Here is a 17776-nt window from a genome sequence, read left to right on the forward strand (position 1 = left end):
ATCTCAAATTTGTGCATACAAAGGGAGCCGGGAACCGGCTTCATTCAGGAAGTAGCACCTCGCGAGACTTACAGTATAACAGGCCCTATATGTCTAGTGCTACAAACACAAGAGGAGGGATGTGTGTGGTGTATATAAAGCTGACTTTGTTGTTTGCTGTGAATATATATTGATAACTATGTTACATCCTGGGAGGTTAGCTTGTTGACAAACAACAGACAAAGTCTATACTTCAAAACACATTGTCAAGGTCAGATATAACATTGAATGGGATTCTGCATCTGCATGTTGAAATATGATCAAAAACATGTTTTGGTGATTTATGTTTTTGTTTAGGTTTTGGGGGAGTGGGTGGGGTTTATTTAGGGTGTAAAAGTATAAATGTGTGAGTGTGTGTTTTTAAAATAATTTTTGTGTGTATTTTTTTATTATTTATTTTTTAAATGTCAAGAGGGTTTTAATAAAAAAACAAACAAAAAATCCACAGAACCATGAATCTGTGCACTTATATTATTGTTATCAATATTTCTATGTTCACTTTTTATGCACTTTTCTGGAAATGAAAACAAAATCATGCTCAAACACAAAAAAACACCTGATTCTCCTGCTCTATAAAATTTATCTTCAACATGTTCAAGAAACAACAGCACACTGATGATCATTTTTCTCCTTGGTTGCCACGGTAACTGACTATGATCAGCACAGAAGAGTCTAGTTGTCTGCAAACGGCATCTTAAAATAATAACTTAAAGATGGTCTATGACTATTTTGTCACCAACTTGTTTTTTTCAATTAACACTGACATGGTAACAGCTTTGTAGTCAAGGTGAAATCCTTCCACTGATAACGGTCTATGTTTTCAGTACATCCAAAGCCTGTGAACACATTCCCTCTCCCCTAAACACCCACCCACAAACACACATCTTGTCCCTTACAAGGAGGGAGAGATGAATGATGTTTAATATATCATTTTCTTCATAGCTCAGTTGGGGCAGTGGGGTAGCCTAGTGGTTAAAGCGTTTGCTCCTCACGCTGAAGGCCTTGGTTCGATACCCAACATGGGTACAATGTGTGAAGCCCATTTCTGGTGTCCCCCGCTGTGATGTTGCTGGAATATTGCTAAAAGCGGCGTAAAACCATACTCACTAACTCATAGCTCAGTCAACCATTACTAGGGTGAAATGGTACGCTCTTACCAGGGTAATGGAAGTATTATGGTACAAGACTGACTGACTGAGTTTGGTTTTACGCCGCTTTTAGCAATATTCCAGCAACATCACGGCAGGGGACACCAGAAATGGGCTTCACACATTGTACCCATGTGGGGATTCGAACCTGGGTCTTCGGTGTGACGAGCCAACGCTTTAACCATGAGGCTACCCCACCGCCCCTGTGGTACAAGAAGGTTCGGTATATGAGATATGATCATAATGCAGAAAATTGACAACAGGAGCCAAACCTGACATTGATTAATAACACGGAGAAAAAATGACCATAATCTTTGTTATTTTGAATGAAAAAAACTGTCATTTTATGACTAGATGGAAGAACGGTACGAAAACCAAAAATACAGAATTTTTGGATTGCATTATGATATACCGAATCGAAGGTAAAATACTTCGGTTCTACTAATACCCTGGTACACCGTTTCACCCCTTACCATTACTATGATATTCACAGCACTTCTATCAGCAGAAGGTTGCGGGTTCGGCCCCGACCGCGTCATACCAAAAGACGTTAAAATATGGTACTTGTTGGTCCCTGCCTGCCGCTCGGCATTAATGGGTACAACAAGGACTGGTCGGCTCGGAGTCAGTATAATGTGTCTGAGTGGGGTATTCATGCTTCACTGCGGCATGGTATCTCAGTGGGCTAGCACTATAAAACCAGCTTAAGTCTGGGCTAGTACAAGCAGCCGCACATACACATACACACGCATGCACATCGTCCTATGAGCGAAATATTATCAAGCACGACGTAAAACCCAATTTCACCTCACCTCACCTCTATCATTGTCAATAACTGTTCACCCACTGTGATACTACTGTAATAATTATACTATCATTGTAATATCAATTTCAATATCATACAACTATTGCAATGCTTTATTGATACACAATCCTACAATATAACAGTTAAAAATTGATGCATCATCTCGCAATGATAAAGAAACAATAGCAGCTGGAGCATGATAACTGTCTTCCATTAGAGGGGCGGTTGGGTAGCCTAATGGTTAAAGCGTTGGCTCGTCACGCCGAAGACCCGGGTTCGAATCCCCACATGGGCACAATGTGTGAAGCCCATTTCTGGTGTCCCCCGCCGTGATGTTGCTGGAATATTGCTAAAAGCGGCGTAAAACCAAACTCAGTCAGTCAGTCAGTCTTCCATTAGAACTGTGTTCACTGTAATAAGTGGTTTGTTACTGTCAGTGATTGAACTGTTGAGAGCTAACTTTCTCATATAATGATGTTTTTTTCAATATAAGTTAGGGTGCATGCACAGTAAGTCTGATTTTCAATGTGATGCGTTAAGCGATGCATCATGCGATGTGTCATGTGAGGTGTTGCATTGCGGGTTTTTTCGTTCACACTACACGCGTTTTCCTATTGCGTTTTCCTATAGTACACCATTGTAAACTTGTAAATAATCCTTACATATAAATACTTGAAAATGATCAACATCAATTATTTGCATCTGTATATTTGGCAAAGAAGTTAAACATATAAAACCAGGGGTTGAAATAACCCATTGCCCGACGCCCGAGTCCAGTGGTTTTTTCTGTCGGGCAAGCAAATTTGTATATCACACTGTACCGAAGTCAGTTGACTTTTCCAGTATTAATTATGTTGTTTATATAAAATATCAATAAGAAAACGGCCGGTATAGTGGAAAAATTATCAGGGCAAGTGATTTTACATGTGCCACTGTACCGGAGTACACTAGCAATTTTAAAGTTATTTCCACCCCTGAAAACGTATGCTTTTCTAAAAGAAAAAAAATGCGCTTTTTTAATTGTATTGTTCTCGGTCATGTTATGAAGAAGGAATAGTACCTGCACCATGTCGCTGAAAAACAATTACATTAACATTGTCCGTGAAGTGTATATCATTGGGAAATACCCCTAATTTTAGCAAAATAATGATGTCAAAAATGGAATCCAATGAATGTTCAAAGGCGATGCGATGAAAATAGGTGATGCACCTAGGTTGTAGTGTGCGCATTCACAGTAAAATACACGTTTCTTTTTTGACGCATCGCATAGAAAATCAGACGAAGCGTGCGTGCACCCTTACAGTGTAAATTATATATGGCATATACCGGTAGAAGTCTATAAACCAACCCTACCAATAAGGTGACAACCCTGAATAAGCCTTCAAAACAAAGACGAATATATACACTCCAGTCTATACAGTAATCCTTACCAATGCACCTCACCAGAACATACATGATCACCATATCTGCAATAAATATGTGTTTGTCTTCCTTTCTTTGTTTATTTCAGTCTTAAAGACAGTTATACCAAGAAAGTATATTTCCTGCAACTTGATTGACTATAATTTTGTTTCATTTAATAAGCATAGTTTTGTTTAACAATGTTTTTTGGCTTGACATCACATGTTAGGTTTCATCAGTAACCGATCAGGGACATCTCAAATTACATTATTTTTAGCCACATTTTTCTGTAATAAGAATTCTGTAACGCCGACAAGAAAAAAACACATTTACAAGTAATATTTGGTCTCAGAAGGGGGCACTTAAAGAGTACTTAGAGACTGATGTATAACTTGGTGGCTTACAGAATCAGCGTGTATATTTCAATAAATATGGTAAGTTCAGTGATATTTTGGACAGTATTCCAATCACAGAACAGTGTGTTTTTAGGATATGGGATGAAATTCTGAAATGATGAAGATACTAGACTATTACCACTTTAGTGAAACCCATGAATGTGTGTACCGGTAATCACTGAAATATAGTCTGGGTAAATTTGGAATGCCATATAAATGGTTTGGGCTGAAATGTTCCCTGACTAAAATTCACTGATCTGAGTCGCTTCAATATCAGGTTCAGAGAAGACTTCTAAGATCCTCCAGTTGTATATTTTCAAGAATAAGAAAAAAATAAATAAAAACTAATTTTCCCTGCTCAAAAAATAAAATCCCAATGTTTATATTGGTCAAAAAGGTAAACATGCCAAAAGATTTTTAGATTGTTATTTGCCCCATATACAATTCGTAAATTGCCAAAAGTAAAATACTTTTATTATTTAAAAGGAATATTACTTTGACTAGTGATTTTTTTTCTCCTCCTCCCTTTAGGTTTTCTGAGGACATAAATCTGTAAAACAAGAAATAAAGTTGGTCTACATGAAAATACTGCTTAAATACTGGAAGCGTTCATTTTCAATGCTTGAATTGATAGAATAAATACCATGGCAACAGTACCAGTTAACTATTGATACCTGTCAGTGATGCAATACCTCAGGGGCAGCACCAACTAATGGAATGTATCAATAGTGTGGTCAATCATCACAGGTCTGATACATGCTGTGCCCAATCTGCCATTGGAATAATCCAACCAAATGTACTTCTCTTAAACATATGGGCCATCATGTGTAGAATTTGCTACCACCTTAGGAATTATTGTAGCCATGTTCAAATAATACTAGAAATTCCTTCTTCACTGAGTGTCTCTCAAAAATACTGGATCCAAAATGTCCACCATTCTGTATCAACTACAAGCACATGAACATGTCATCATATCACAATTGCGTAGATCGATGCTCATCCTGTTGATCACTGGGTTGTCTGGTCCAGACTCCATTATTTACAGACCGCTGCCATATAGCTTGAATATTGCTCAATACTGCATAAAACTAAACTAATTCACTGATATAACTATTCTTGTCATTACACCTCAATACTCTATTTTTCCTTTTGAAATATACACCAAAACTGTTTTCCAAAAACATCAAATATCTTATTAACACACTCCAAACAAACATACCTGCACAAAAAAACTGAAAGCACTGAGCTACAAATATTCTGCCAGCAGAGGCTAATTACTGCGGTATATGGATTGTGGCAGAATTTCTGCCATGTGATATGCAGCCTGTGCTAAACCAGTTTTTTCTAACATATGCTAATCCATGAAAGTAAGAGTTGAAAGTTGTTTCATGGTGTATTTAGCAATATTCCAGATGTATCATGATGGCCAATCTGGGTCAGAAAAACCAGTGACTGACAATATGAATAATGCATGCAACTGGCACAATGACACAATCAGCAAAGTCACTGAGCACAACCAATCCATTTCAATCAACACACAATACAAGCATAGGTAACCAATGGTGATGGGGACTGAACAGAGCCTGGAAATAAGAATCCCCAAGGGGTCTAGACAGGTAGTTAGTATCATTAAGTACATTGTACATGCCAAACAATCCATCCAAGTCTTTGAACAGCATTGAAAAGTGATAATGATAAAAGTGAGAATTTAGGGATGTCAACTTCTATATTTTGACTAACACAATGTTTCAGAGTATATTTTTACTCCTTCCCTGGGTGAAAGATGCATTCTTTCCAGTATTTCTTCCTCTCCGGCTTTTAAAATTCATGTTAGCCCTTGAGCTCGAGACTTAATTGTGCTGAAGACAAGTAAAACATCCAAAGGTAGTCCTCATTAAATACACAAAGCAAACAGTTTCAGCTACCTTCAAGATGTCTAGACGGTGGAGTAGCTGAGTGGTTAAAGTGTTCGCTCATCACGCCGAAGGCCCGGGTTCGATTCCCCAAATGGGTACAATGTGTAAAGCCAATTTCTGGTGCCCTCCCCCCCCCCCCCCATGATATTGCTGGAATATTGCTAAAAGTGACGTAAGACCAAACTCATTCACTCACTCAGGATTTCCACTAGTCCTTTCATCTGACCTATAAATACACAATTTTCTAATGCTGCCTCTTTTAAAGAACCACCTACTAGCAAATGCTGTCATTGCGCAATACTTTATAAAGTGGACTAGCCATTGGCTTATTCCTCCTTAAGTAATCCTGTACACAATATGCACAGCTCCGCACATATATTATACATTACTTTTATTTGTGTTGCTTTAACAAATAGCACAACACTTTGTGTAATAAATAAACTCAATGTCGATTTTTCAGCTCGCATACCTGTATCTGCTTTGCCATGTTTACAGATCAGATTTTCTGACTGAATGCAGGCACATAACAAGGCATAACAAATATGAATCCTATTTCATTGAATAATCACTTCTGTAACCCTATGCCCAGTGTGCGAAATAGCTACTGGCCCTAGCCCATGGCTTTAAAAAATCCAGTTGGGCCAGTAAATCTCCAGTCACTGGCCCGAATGGCTAGTGAATTTTCATGGGGTCATTTTATAAATATATCACTCTCATGTGAACCGCTGTGAACTGTATTGCAGGGAATAATGTACAAATTGATTCATCTTGTTACTTACCTAAGTATCACTGTTGTCATAACAACGTATGGTATGGATTTACAACTTCTTTAATATTTACAGTTAATGTTGCAAATATTAAAGGTCACATGCAACCAAAAAAATCAAACATAATTAAAACACAATTATTACTTATTCATGACATATAATATACATTGCTGGTTATGAAAAAACATATAAACAAAATTATAAGCGTACAATCGCAAATCAAAAGTGCAATATTGTGTACTTGGGTTTACTTCCCAAGAAACGAAGCAGCCGGGATACCAAACCCAGTCAGAGCGGGTGGGTGTGCACTCAAGTGTAACAGCTGGTTCATTTGCAGATTCCCTCAAGGCTCATTGTGTGTGTACATATAGAGATGTTGGATTTTGTAAATACATGCTCATTTTTTGTGTATAACATTTTGCAATCAACAGACATCATGCATAACATGTCATGTGTACAAGTATCACACCTGCCTGTCTGTGTAATTACATTATGTGACAGAGACCGAACTCGGGCCATAAATCAATGCATTTTGTTTATGGTGTATAGCCTGATTGGTGTTAAGTTCAAATTGCATGTGGTCAGTGATCGCAGTTGTGTATTGAATATGGTCATTAGCAGACAGGCAGGCAGACACATAGGTGTCAATAAAACAGACATTGAGTTTTGTCTGTGACAACGACATATCTATATCACAGTTAAAAATTCTGTCAAAGCTAAATAATGACATTGCTTTTAAGTATCGAACTGAGAAAGTGACTCGGTAAGAAGAACGTGTGGTGAATTAGACAAATGAAATTATATAAACAGTTAATCTGCTGTCATAACATATAAAAAGCTCGCGCCTGTGAAATATCAACAAAACATTAGAAAAATAGCTACAACCAAAGCCTTCACCGAGTATTCACCGGACAACCCGCTTCCAAGCTGTGCGAACCTATTTCACTGCGCACCTGTCCATACCGAAAGGTATCAGAATCTGCAAAGTTGTGTTTTACGTTGCATGTGACCTTTAAAGAAGTTGTAAATCCATACCGTACGTTGATATGGCCTTAATCAAACCTTCGGGGTCCGATTACCTGACTGACCCTAGAATTCTGGTGCTGACCCTATCTTTTTTAGGCGGTAGCTTTCAGATAACATTGTTTTTTCCCCGTCACTGACAGACATCGGTCACTCTGATAGAGAAAGTCGACATGATGGCCGCAAACTTGATTGAATTAACAATTACACATTGATAAATGTGTTATTATTTTGTACCTTACTTCAAAACAAAATGTAAAAAAAAAATCCTACCTACGTACCTAAATTTCAAAGAGGTGTAATCAGAACCCCAACATATTTTTTATTTGGCCTATGTTACCTTCCAACTTCTAAATGCCCATCAAACATCTATCACTGCTGTCACTCTATACCACATGTCATACACTTTGGGATGCATGTTGAATAATTTATAAAAGAAAACAACTATCATGATTTTAATCAGAATCTACAGATTGGTTGAAAACTGATCAGCAGACTAGTCCAAAAGTAGTTCAATAACTCAATACCCAAAGTAAATTATCATCACCCAGTGTGAATGACAACATGTGTGTCATACTCGATGACTTGCAAATTGTTCTAGAGCACGTGTCACAGCTGAGCGTAACTTTTTACAAAAATATTTCAATGTGTGCTGGTTCAGCTCACTTTTACACATAGGACTGACTTCAAATCATAAACATCTCTCTCTCATAAACCATATAAGAAAGCAACAGGGAGAGAAACCTTTCAAAATTTCCCACCTGACCACAGGACCAGTGAGTGGACAATAATTAGTGGTCGTGTCTGAACTTCACTGGTCCATAATAACATTTCTACATTTAGATAACTGTCAATACAAAATTCACCGGCCACCAGGACCACTGCAAACTTATCATTTAGTGGTCCTGATGAATTTTTACTAGCCTGGGACCACAGGACCAGTGTATATTTCGCACACTGAAGCAGCATGGTCATTATTGGAAATTCGGAGGGGTAGGATATTTATTTTTGTGATCGGTTTTCCTGATAACTGGTTGCAGTTGTGATAAAAACTTATCGTCACAGTGATTGGGACCACTTGAGCGTGCTGAATAAAAACACAAACAATGTGTGTCAATAGTTGTGATGACCTTGTGAACTTGACCACATGTGGGATGGACCAACAGCCTTGTCTTTTTAATGAATTCTAACATGCTCAATGATACGGGAACAGGTCAAAATGGCCACACAAAAAATGGCCACACTCAGTCTAAGTAAACTTAGGCTCAGTATTATTCGTTACACTGCTATTCTGAGTCTAACAAAACCTAGTAGAAGGTCGTGTCAGCTAACCTTTGAGCGACAATCAAACCCGAGACAGCAGAACAGATTTAACCAATCAGACAACGACTACTTGTTAGGGTTCGGCGGGACTTACAAAACGGTTTTTGGATTTTCTCTTCCCTGGTCGCTGACACTAATCTATCAACAAACGAAAATCTGCATAAAACACAAATATTTGACCTGCAGTATATACGCTTATGGGTTTCTATTTGCTTATATTTTCGCAAGATGACATCCTTGAATATTGACAAAAACGCTATTCTCAGCAACTGTTTACTCATTGCGTGTATCACTCGGATGCGATCGTGTGGAAAATAGCATTCGGAATCATTCAAGTTTCTTAGGTAAAGGTTCAAACGGTATGTGCGAATGTTTACTTTTGCGATTTGGTAAGCTGTGTTCTGATTGGTCAGTCCAAATGGTTAGCTGACCCGACCTTCTACTAGGTTTTGTTAGACTCAGTATAGCAGTGTAATGAATAATACTGAGCCTAAGTTTACTTAGACTGTGGCCACACTGACCATAGTCAAAATGGCCACACACAAAATTACCACACTGACCCTAGTCAAAATGGCTATAGAAAAAAGTCAAAATGGCCACACACCCTAGTCAAAATGGCCATACCAAAAAGTCAAAATGGCTATAGAAAAAGTCAAAATAGAAATATTTCAACTTCTCAAAAACCTTCTTAGCCAGGGTCCTGCTAATCTGGAAACTCCACCTTGCGAATGAATACTTCTACGACCAATCACACCATGATCTGCCAGTCTGGACATTTGTTAATCCAGATGATATAAAACTGTGACCACCCCAACAACTGTCTGGATAAACAGGGATCAACTTTTGCCACTCTGCGAAATGGTCATTGATCTTAAGCTAGAGTCCAGCATGGATTTATCCAGGCCTGCCCAAAGGCTGATATTAAACCTAATTAAAGTCTGAAGCAAATGTCACTAAAAATTTCCAAACATAAATTCAATGTGGCAAGGTTGTGTTAATAAAGGTTTAACATATATACATGTATTATTGCTTTGCAGGGGTGACCTGCATTTCACTGATATCAGAACCAGTGAACAAGAAGAGTTGTTGATGTTCAATCTCATAAAGAAGTATAAACATACCACAAATTTAAGAAAAAAAGCACTCTTAAGAAAATCCCAATATCCAGCAAAATCGTGTATATTTTCCCCACTGGTCTGTCAAGGACATGAAAAACAGAATCTGAGATAAATCTGTATCAAGTACAGTTCAGTCAAAAGTATTTGGCACCATAAGTATTTGTTTTGGCATAAAGAAGTCGATGCTTAATTGCAAATGTGAATCAAGACATTGTTCTGACAGGGGCAGTGGAGGTAGCTTTGTGGTTAAAGCGTTTACTCGTCACACCATTGGCCCGTGTTTGATTCCCACTTGGACACATTGCCCATTTCTGGTGTTCCTTGTGACATTGCTGGAATATTGCTAAAACTAGTAAAAGCGGTGTAAAATCCAACTCACTCGCCCACTCATTCTGAGTGAGAAGTACCAACAGGCAAAATAAAGTCTGTCTGCTGGCTGTAAGATCTCCCTGGAAATGTTCATGCTTACCAACACGTCTGCAAAACACGATGAAGTCTTCAACAATAATTCACCTAAATGATACCATCAGCATTACACGTGTAGACTTACATCAACCTACCTATAGCAGTTGTCACTACAGAATGTCCTTGCGTCTGATAGTGCTATTGCAACCGCCGTCGCTTCCAAATTTGGATTGATCGGCAAAAGATAAGGAGAACGTACAAATGAAGCACAGGAAACTTCAACACTCATTATCGCACTCGATTATAAATCCACACATGCTTCTAAGTCACAGTCATCTAAAGCAACCTCTCCGGAATCGATCACCAACAATCTGTTTCCAACCAGAGGAAACCTCGATTTGCCGACCCTGCTTCAGAGAGCTGTCACTTGCCACAAATTATGAGCGTACCAACACGACAGACAAATACTTACGGTATTGTTGTATCGAAGAGGGTCCTGATTGACAGAAAAAAGCCTCAAGTCACATTTGACTCCATCGATGTCAAGTGACACAGTTTTACGGAATTAGTCCAAGAGATGCTGCTCGCAGCTCATTTGACGTTCACTGCAAGGTGCGCTCCCAGCAGTCTCTGCGCTAATTACAAAGGGAGGTAATTCTATTCACATATTTGCATGCCGCCATAAATAAAACCGAATTGTTGGAAGGGTCGTATAATATTATTATAAACTGTTGCCATTGCCAATGTGAGTGAGTTTAGTTTTACGTCGTACTCAACAATATTCCAGCTATATGGCGGCGGGCTGTAAATAATCGTGTCCGGGCCAGACTTATACAGTGATCAACAGCATGAACATACAGAGGATGGTGCAGGGGGTGCGCACCCGCCTTTCTCAAAACGCTGTATCCGCTCCTGGCATAGATGGGATACGATGACACGTGTCAACAAAGTGAGCGAGCCTGACCACCCGATCCCGTTAGTCGCCTCGTACGACAAGCATGGGTACTGAAGATCAACCGAACCCGGATCTTCACGGGTGCCATTGCCAAAGTGAGGAAAGAGAACATCACATTGGAAGACAAAGTTGTTATCCATTACCTCCACTAGTACTGCTTGTTTACCGATCCGATTCCACTTTTTGAATTAAATATGTTTAAAGCAACTACCACTAGGCTTAATACGCGTCGTCTTTGATATGTTCGGTCAACTGTACGAGAATGACAACTGTATATGGTGAAAATATTACGTTTCAGGTCCTAGAATATGGTTTAAACATATTTTTATTCATAAACAATGAATTGGGATTAGTGAACAAGCTTTACAGCTTATATTAACTTATATATTAACACGGCTCCCATACAACATATAATACAAAATTTAAATGGAGCATGTGTCGTCATCGATGTTGACTATCATATGAATAATATATGTATACATATTGCATGAAATACAAATACAAATATCATCAGAGTAAACATAAATAGAGAGTTACAGTTTAGTGTGTCTGACAAACCATTTGTAGAAGTATAGAACACTTATGAGAAGGTTATTGTTAAGTTAAGTGAATTATTTTTCTGTGAAAATATAAAACGTTGTGTCTTGATGATAAAATCGTGGAAGGATTCAACTATTTTCTCGTTTTCACATTTAGTAAGTTCTTTGTTTCCGTTTATAATGGTATCCAGATTATAACCGGTAGTATAAAAATACATATTTGTTCTTTTCTGAATATAAAAAATAGTGTAAGGCGTTTTCACTTTGATATCCACAAGAGCAACATGGACAGTCTGAGTGTCGGAAATTTCCCCATCAGCCATATGGCGGCGGTCTGTAAATAATCGAGTCTGGACCAGACAATCCAGTGATCAACAGCATGAGCATCGATCTGCGCAGTTGGGAACCGATGACATGTGTCAACCAAGTCAGCGAGCCTGACAACCCGATCCCGTTAGTTGCCTCTTCATAAACTGAGTGAACTGATTATATACTTGTATATATGTAACCTCTTTACTATATTAATACAATATATACATGTATACAATATTAATACAATATATACATGTATACAATATTAATACAATATATACATGTATACAATATCAGCTTGTGTTTGTGTATTATTTGTGATGGGTGTGGGGAATTGCCCTACTGGTTACAAAACAGGTGTTGGGAAATGTCAAGATGGGGAAATGTCATGTGGGGAATTGTCCTAGTGGGGAATTGTCCTGATGGGGAATTGTCCGTACACCGGACTGTCTATGAAATGCCTTATATACTTACCGGCGTTTAGGTCGCTACAACCGGGCCTGAGACGGCAGCGAACGATTTGACAAAATCGAGTGCCATAATTAAGGTAAAAATAAATCATATTTTCGTTTTTTGTAATTAGGTTTTTAAATTCTGAGAGACTACATGACTCTTTGGAATTTGGTAGAGCATTCCATAAATTTATTGTGTCTGGTAAAAAGGATTACGCGTATAAGAGGCAGTTCGACTGTAAACTCCTTGTATTTCAGAGCTGTTTCTTAAATTATAACTTGTAGTTCCGGAAATGGAGTTTGGGATCAAATCACAAAGATAGTTTGGGAATTGGTTTTTGTACATTTTAAAGAAAACAGTTAATTTTTGACAGTACCTTCTATCATGCAAGGACTGGAATGTAGTTTCAATATCAAGTTTGTGATGAATTGTGCCACGAACGGCACCGCATATATATATAGTTCTGAAATCATCAAGATGTAAGTTTTTTAATAAACGCGATTCTTCAGGCGTACAGTTATCCCAAATGTGCGAGCAATAGTCAAATATTGATTGATTGAGTGAGTGAGTGAGTATGGTTTTACGCCACTTTTCAATATTCCAGCAATATCACTGCGGGGGACACTAGAAATGGGCTTCACACATTGCACCCATGTGGGGAATCGAACCCGGGTCTTCAGCGTGTCGAGCGGACGCTTTAACCACTAGGCTACCCCAACGCCCCAGTCAAATATTGGCAAGATAAAGGACTTATACATAATATCCAAGGTTTTACGTGATAATCGGTATTTAAAACTCCTCAGACAACTTATCATGGGGCGAACTTTACGTACAATATCATCGGTGTGGTCATTCCATGTACTGTCGCTTTAGAGTGTTAATCCCAAGTGTTTCTAGCTTCTAACGTCTTTCATGATTGGGCCGTCCATGAGTAGGTTCGGTTTTAGAGAAGGTTTCACTTTACGTGAGAACTGAGTAATTTCGGTTTTATTTGGGTGAAATGTAACCAGCCACTTACGGGCCCATTGTGATATTTTATTTAAATCGTTGTTAAGACAGGTAACAGCAACTGTTAGTAATAGAATATAATAGTTTCTTCCAAATATGACTAAGAAAATCTTTCTTTTCTTCTGATATGTTGCGGACCGCATCCGTGGTGTAGTGGCTAGAGCGTCCGCCCGGAAAGCGGAAGGTCGCGGGTTCCATCCCCGACCGCGTCATACCAAAAAGACGTTAAAATATGGTACTTGTTGGTCCCTGCCTGGCGCTCGGCATTAATGGGTACAACAAGGACTGGTCGACTCGGAGTCAGTATAATGTGTCTGAGTGGGGTATTCGTGCTTCACTGCGGCATGGTATCTCAGTAGGCTGGCACTATAAAACCAGCTTCAGTCTGGGCTAGTACAAGCAGCCGCACCTACACATACACACACATGCACGTCGTCATATGAGCGAAATATTCTCAAGCACGACGTTAAACCCAATTTCACCTCACCACTGATATGTTGCACGTTACATTATCTTTACTTACTGTCAACTGGCGATAAATAACTGTCATATTTCCTACAAGTCTTACTGAAAGAGCATGGTGCAGAAGACAGATCATGTTTCAATCACCTGTTTAAGTCATACCAAAAGACGTGGAAAGATAGTATGTTCTCTGAGTCAGAACTGGGTATCCGTGATAAACTCCGGAATGGAAGCAACGCACGTGTTCAGACACGCACACCTACACGCATGTGCATGTGAGTGTACGAGTCTGCGCACGTTCGTGTGGGCGTTACCCTGTTGCAATTCAATCTGACGGACGTCCCATTCCACGTTCAAAGGGAACCACGACTGGTATCAGAATGTGAAACCAGCCTGGTTCCCTGGGTCTGTTGCGCCTGCGCAGGCGCAACAGACCCAGGGAACCAGGCTGAATGTGAAACAATCTTGACGAACTTTTATCATTACTACCTGACACAACAAGCATCAGCATACAGCAGACTCACCAACGTCAGTTGCTAGGTGACGTAAGCTGCTGTATGTTTTAACAGATTGAACTCCTTGTACCTATTCCAACAGTGAAATAACATTTGTAATAAATCTATATACAGCTAATAATTAAACAAGTTTGAAACAAAACGACTTAGAGACATTTTAGTAACTCTCTCCAATCATGAAGACTGTGATTGAAAAAAGATCTACAACATTAATAATATAGTGAAAGTGAATTTGTATATTGTGATGAAAACATCAACGCCAATAGGTAATTTTTTCAATACAACTGCAACTCTTTACAAATCATACCCAAATAAACGAAAGAGTAAGTATGGTTTTGCGCCGCTTGTAGCAATATTCCAGCAATATCACGGGTGGGGACACCAGAAATGGGCTTCACACATTTGTACCGATGTGGGAAATTGAACCCGGGTCTTCGGCGTGACGAGCGAATACTTTAACCACTAGGCTACCCCACCGCCCAGTGGTTAAAGCGTTGGCTTGTCACGCCGAAGACCCGGGTTCGAATCCCTACATGGATACAAAATGTGGAGCCCATTTGTGGTGTTCCCTGCCATGATGTTGCTGGAATATTGCTAAAAGCAGCGTAAAACCAAACTCAGTCAGTCAGTCCCTTCTAATAATTGATTCAGATTTGAAACGAACGCATCCTTTCCAACTACGCTTCATCCAAATATTTGAAGCTTCAAGAACTAACTGTAAATAACTTCGTTTGTTGTCACGATATTGCTTGAATACTACCGATGTGATTTAAAACTTTAACTCACTTGTTTATATTTTTAATTTTTTTAACGCCGCACTCGGCAATATTCCAGCTATACGGCAGCGGTCTGTAAATGATTGAATCTGGACCAGACAATCCAGTGATCATAGCATGAGCATTGATCTACACATGCAACTGGTTCGGGCTATATCCTTAGATTGATGTATCGGTATATAGCGGTCTATCGTTTGGTTGTGTATCTACATGTATACCGAACGCTGCATGTATTGTGTATCCATGTAGCCTAGTGGTTAAAGTGTCCGCTCGTCACGCCGAAGACCCCTGGGTTCGTGTTCCCACATGGGTACAATGTGTGAAGTCCTTTCCTAGTGTCCCCCGTTGTGATATTGCTGGAATATTGCCAAAAGCAAAACCATACACACAATACCATATATGTATATATCGTCTTCAAATCGACTCAAAATCTGCGGGTTATTACATACCCTCGTGACACATATAGCTGGTCAATTCTCATTAGCGATCACACTGTTTCAATTTGCCCTATATTATACGTACAGGATAATATCATACGTTGCAATACGTGTAATCCGTGCCCAATATAATGTTCCAAATGTAGTTAAGGTTTGGCGGTCATTCTATTCCATTAGCTTTTATAAACCCGTGAAGATCAGGGCCCCGTTCCTCATGGTGATCGTAACTCCCATACCTTAACATAGACTTACGACTGTCGTAGAGCTACGATCGCTTTGAGGAACGGGGCCCAGGGTTAGAATTGATCTTCAGTAACCCATGGTTGTCATAAGAGGCTACTAACGGGATCGGGTGTTCAGGCTCGCTGACTTGGTTGACACGTCATCGTATCCCAAAAGTCTAACGTCTCCATGACACATATAGCTGGTCAGTTCTCAGTAGTTTCACACTGACGTACGTCAAAACAGTATCACGTGTTATTAAATATAAACATCACATATAATTGTCAGAGGTTCTTTATATACCTCCGTGTGTTTTATAAACCCGTGAAGATCAGGGTTAGAATTGATCTTCAGTAACCCATGGTTGTCATAAGAGGCTACTAACGGGATCGGGTGTTCAGGCTCGCTGACTTGGTTGACACGTCATCGTATCCCAAAAGTCTAACGTCTCCATGACACATATAGCTGGTCAGTTCTCAGTAGTTTCACACTGACGTACGTCAAAACAGTATCACGTGTTATTAAATATAAACATCACATATAATTGTCAGAGGTTCTTTATATACCTCCGTGTGTTTTATAAACCCGTGAAGATCAGGGTTAGAATTGATCTTCAGTAACCCATGGTTGTCGTAAGAGGCTACTAACGGGATCGGGTGTTCAGGCTCGCTGACTTGGTTGACACGTCATCGTATCCCAGTTGTCGGACGTCTCCATGACACATATAGCTGGTCAGTTCTCAGTAGTTTCACACTGACGTACGTCAAAACAGTATCACGTGTTATTTAAATATAAACATCACATATAATTGTCATTCTTTATATACCTCCGTGTGTTTTCACACATTTTGACAAGTGATACATTTGTCGTTGGGATGATAGTTGATTTTGTGTAGATAGTGATTAAGATTGCAATTTGCTAGTCTTTGTCTGGTTTAGGCACAATCAGTTCAGCGTGTTTGGTGATAATTTTTACAGTTTGTATTTAGTGTTTGTTGAATTTGGTAGAGCGGATAATGTTTTCCTATTATTTGCCAGTTATAATTGAATTTATTTATTAGTATATTGTTTGTTAGGTCTGTTTTGGATTCCGATATGTGACGGAACCCAGATAAAATGTATTTGATTATTTTTAGTTTGGTGGTATAGTATTCTTCTGTATATGTTATTTATCAGATCTGGTCTTTTTGTTGTAAAGTAATTTTTGAGAGCTTGTATGGAGCTTAAAGAATGCGTAAAAATGCAGATGGTAGTGTTTGTTTGGTCAGATGTTGTTTGCAAGGCCTGAACTATGACTGCGAGTTCTGCTGTGAAGATACTGGAGTTTGCTGAGAGATTATAGGATTGTTTAAGGCTTTTTTTGGGTATGTCGATACCAAAACCAGTATTATCATTTGGGTCGTTGGATCCGTCAGCATAAAGTGAAGATTATCTTGTGGATTGTAATTTTGTTGTATGAATTCTTGCACTGTGAATTTATTAAGTATATTGGTTCAGTAAGTTCTGTGTTGGTCAGGATTTTGGGCAGTAATGCTGGAGGAAGAGATGTCTAATATGGGTTTGTATTATATTCTGTAGTATATTGATCAAGTTGTTTAATTTCCTGTATTTTTTGTCCAAAAGGTTTTGGGTGTTTGCCTTTATTGATAATGATTTTATTTTTATTTTTAAGAGATGTATAGTGGTTTTCAGTTTTGTTTGTAATGGGGTTGTTAAGGTATCGAGTTACATATTTCATTAAACAATAGCCCACACTAT

General features: G+C 38.9%; 1 protein-coding gene across 1 annotated transcript in view; it reads right to left on the bottom strand.

Moving 5' to 3' along the window:
* The window catches only part of LOC124282231 (double C2-like domain-containing protein beta), a 101926-nt gene extending 90968 nt beyond the window's left edge, over positions 1-10958 (bottom strand). Inside the window, exon 1 of the mRNA XM_046718186.1 lies at positions 10813-10958. The gene's annotated coding sequence lies outside the window, so the exon portion shown is untranslated. The remainder of the gene's footprint in view (positions 1-10812) is intronic.
* Between the last annotated feature and the right edge of the window lie 6818 nt (positions 10959-17776).

This window comes from Haliotis rubra, unplaced genomic scaffold (genome assembly GCF_003918875.1).
Source record: "Haliotis rubra isolate DU_JTF1 unplaced genomic scaffold, ASM391887v1 Scf296, whole genome shotgun sequence".
NCBI classification, from domain to species: domain Eukaryota; kingdom Metazoa; phylum Mollusca; class Gastropoda; order Lepetellida; family Haliotidae; genus Haliotis; species Haliotis rubra.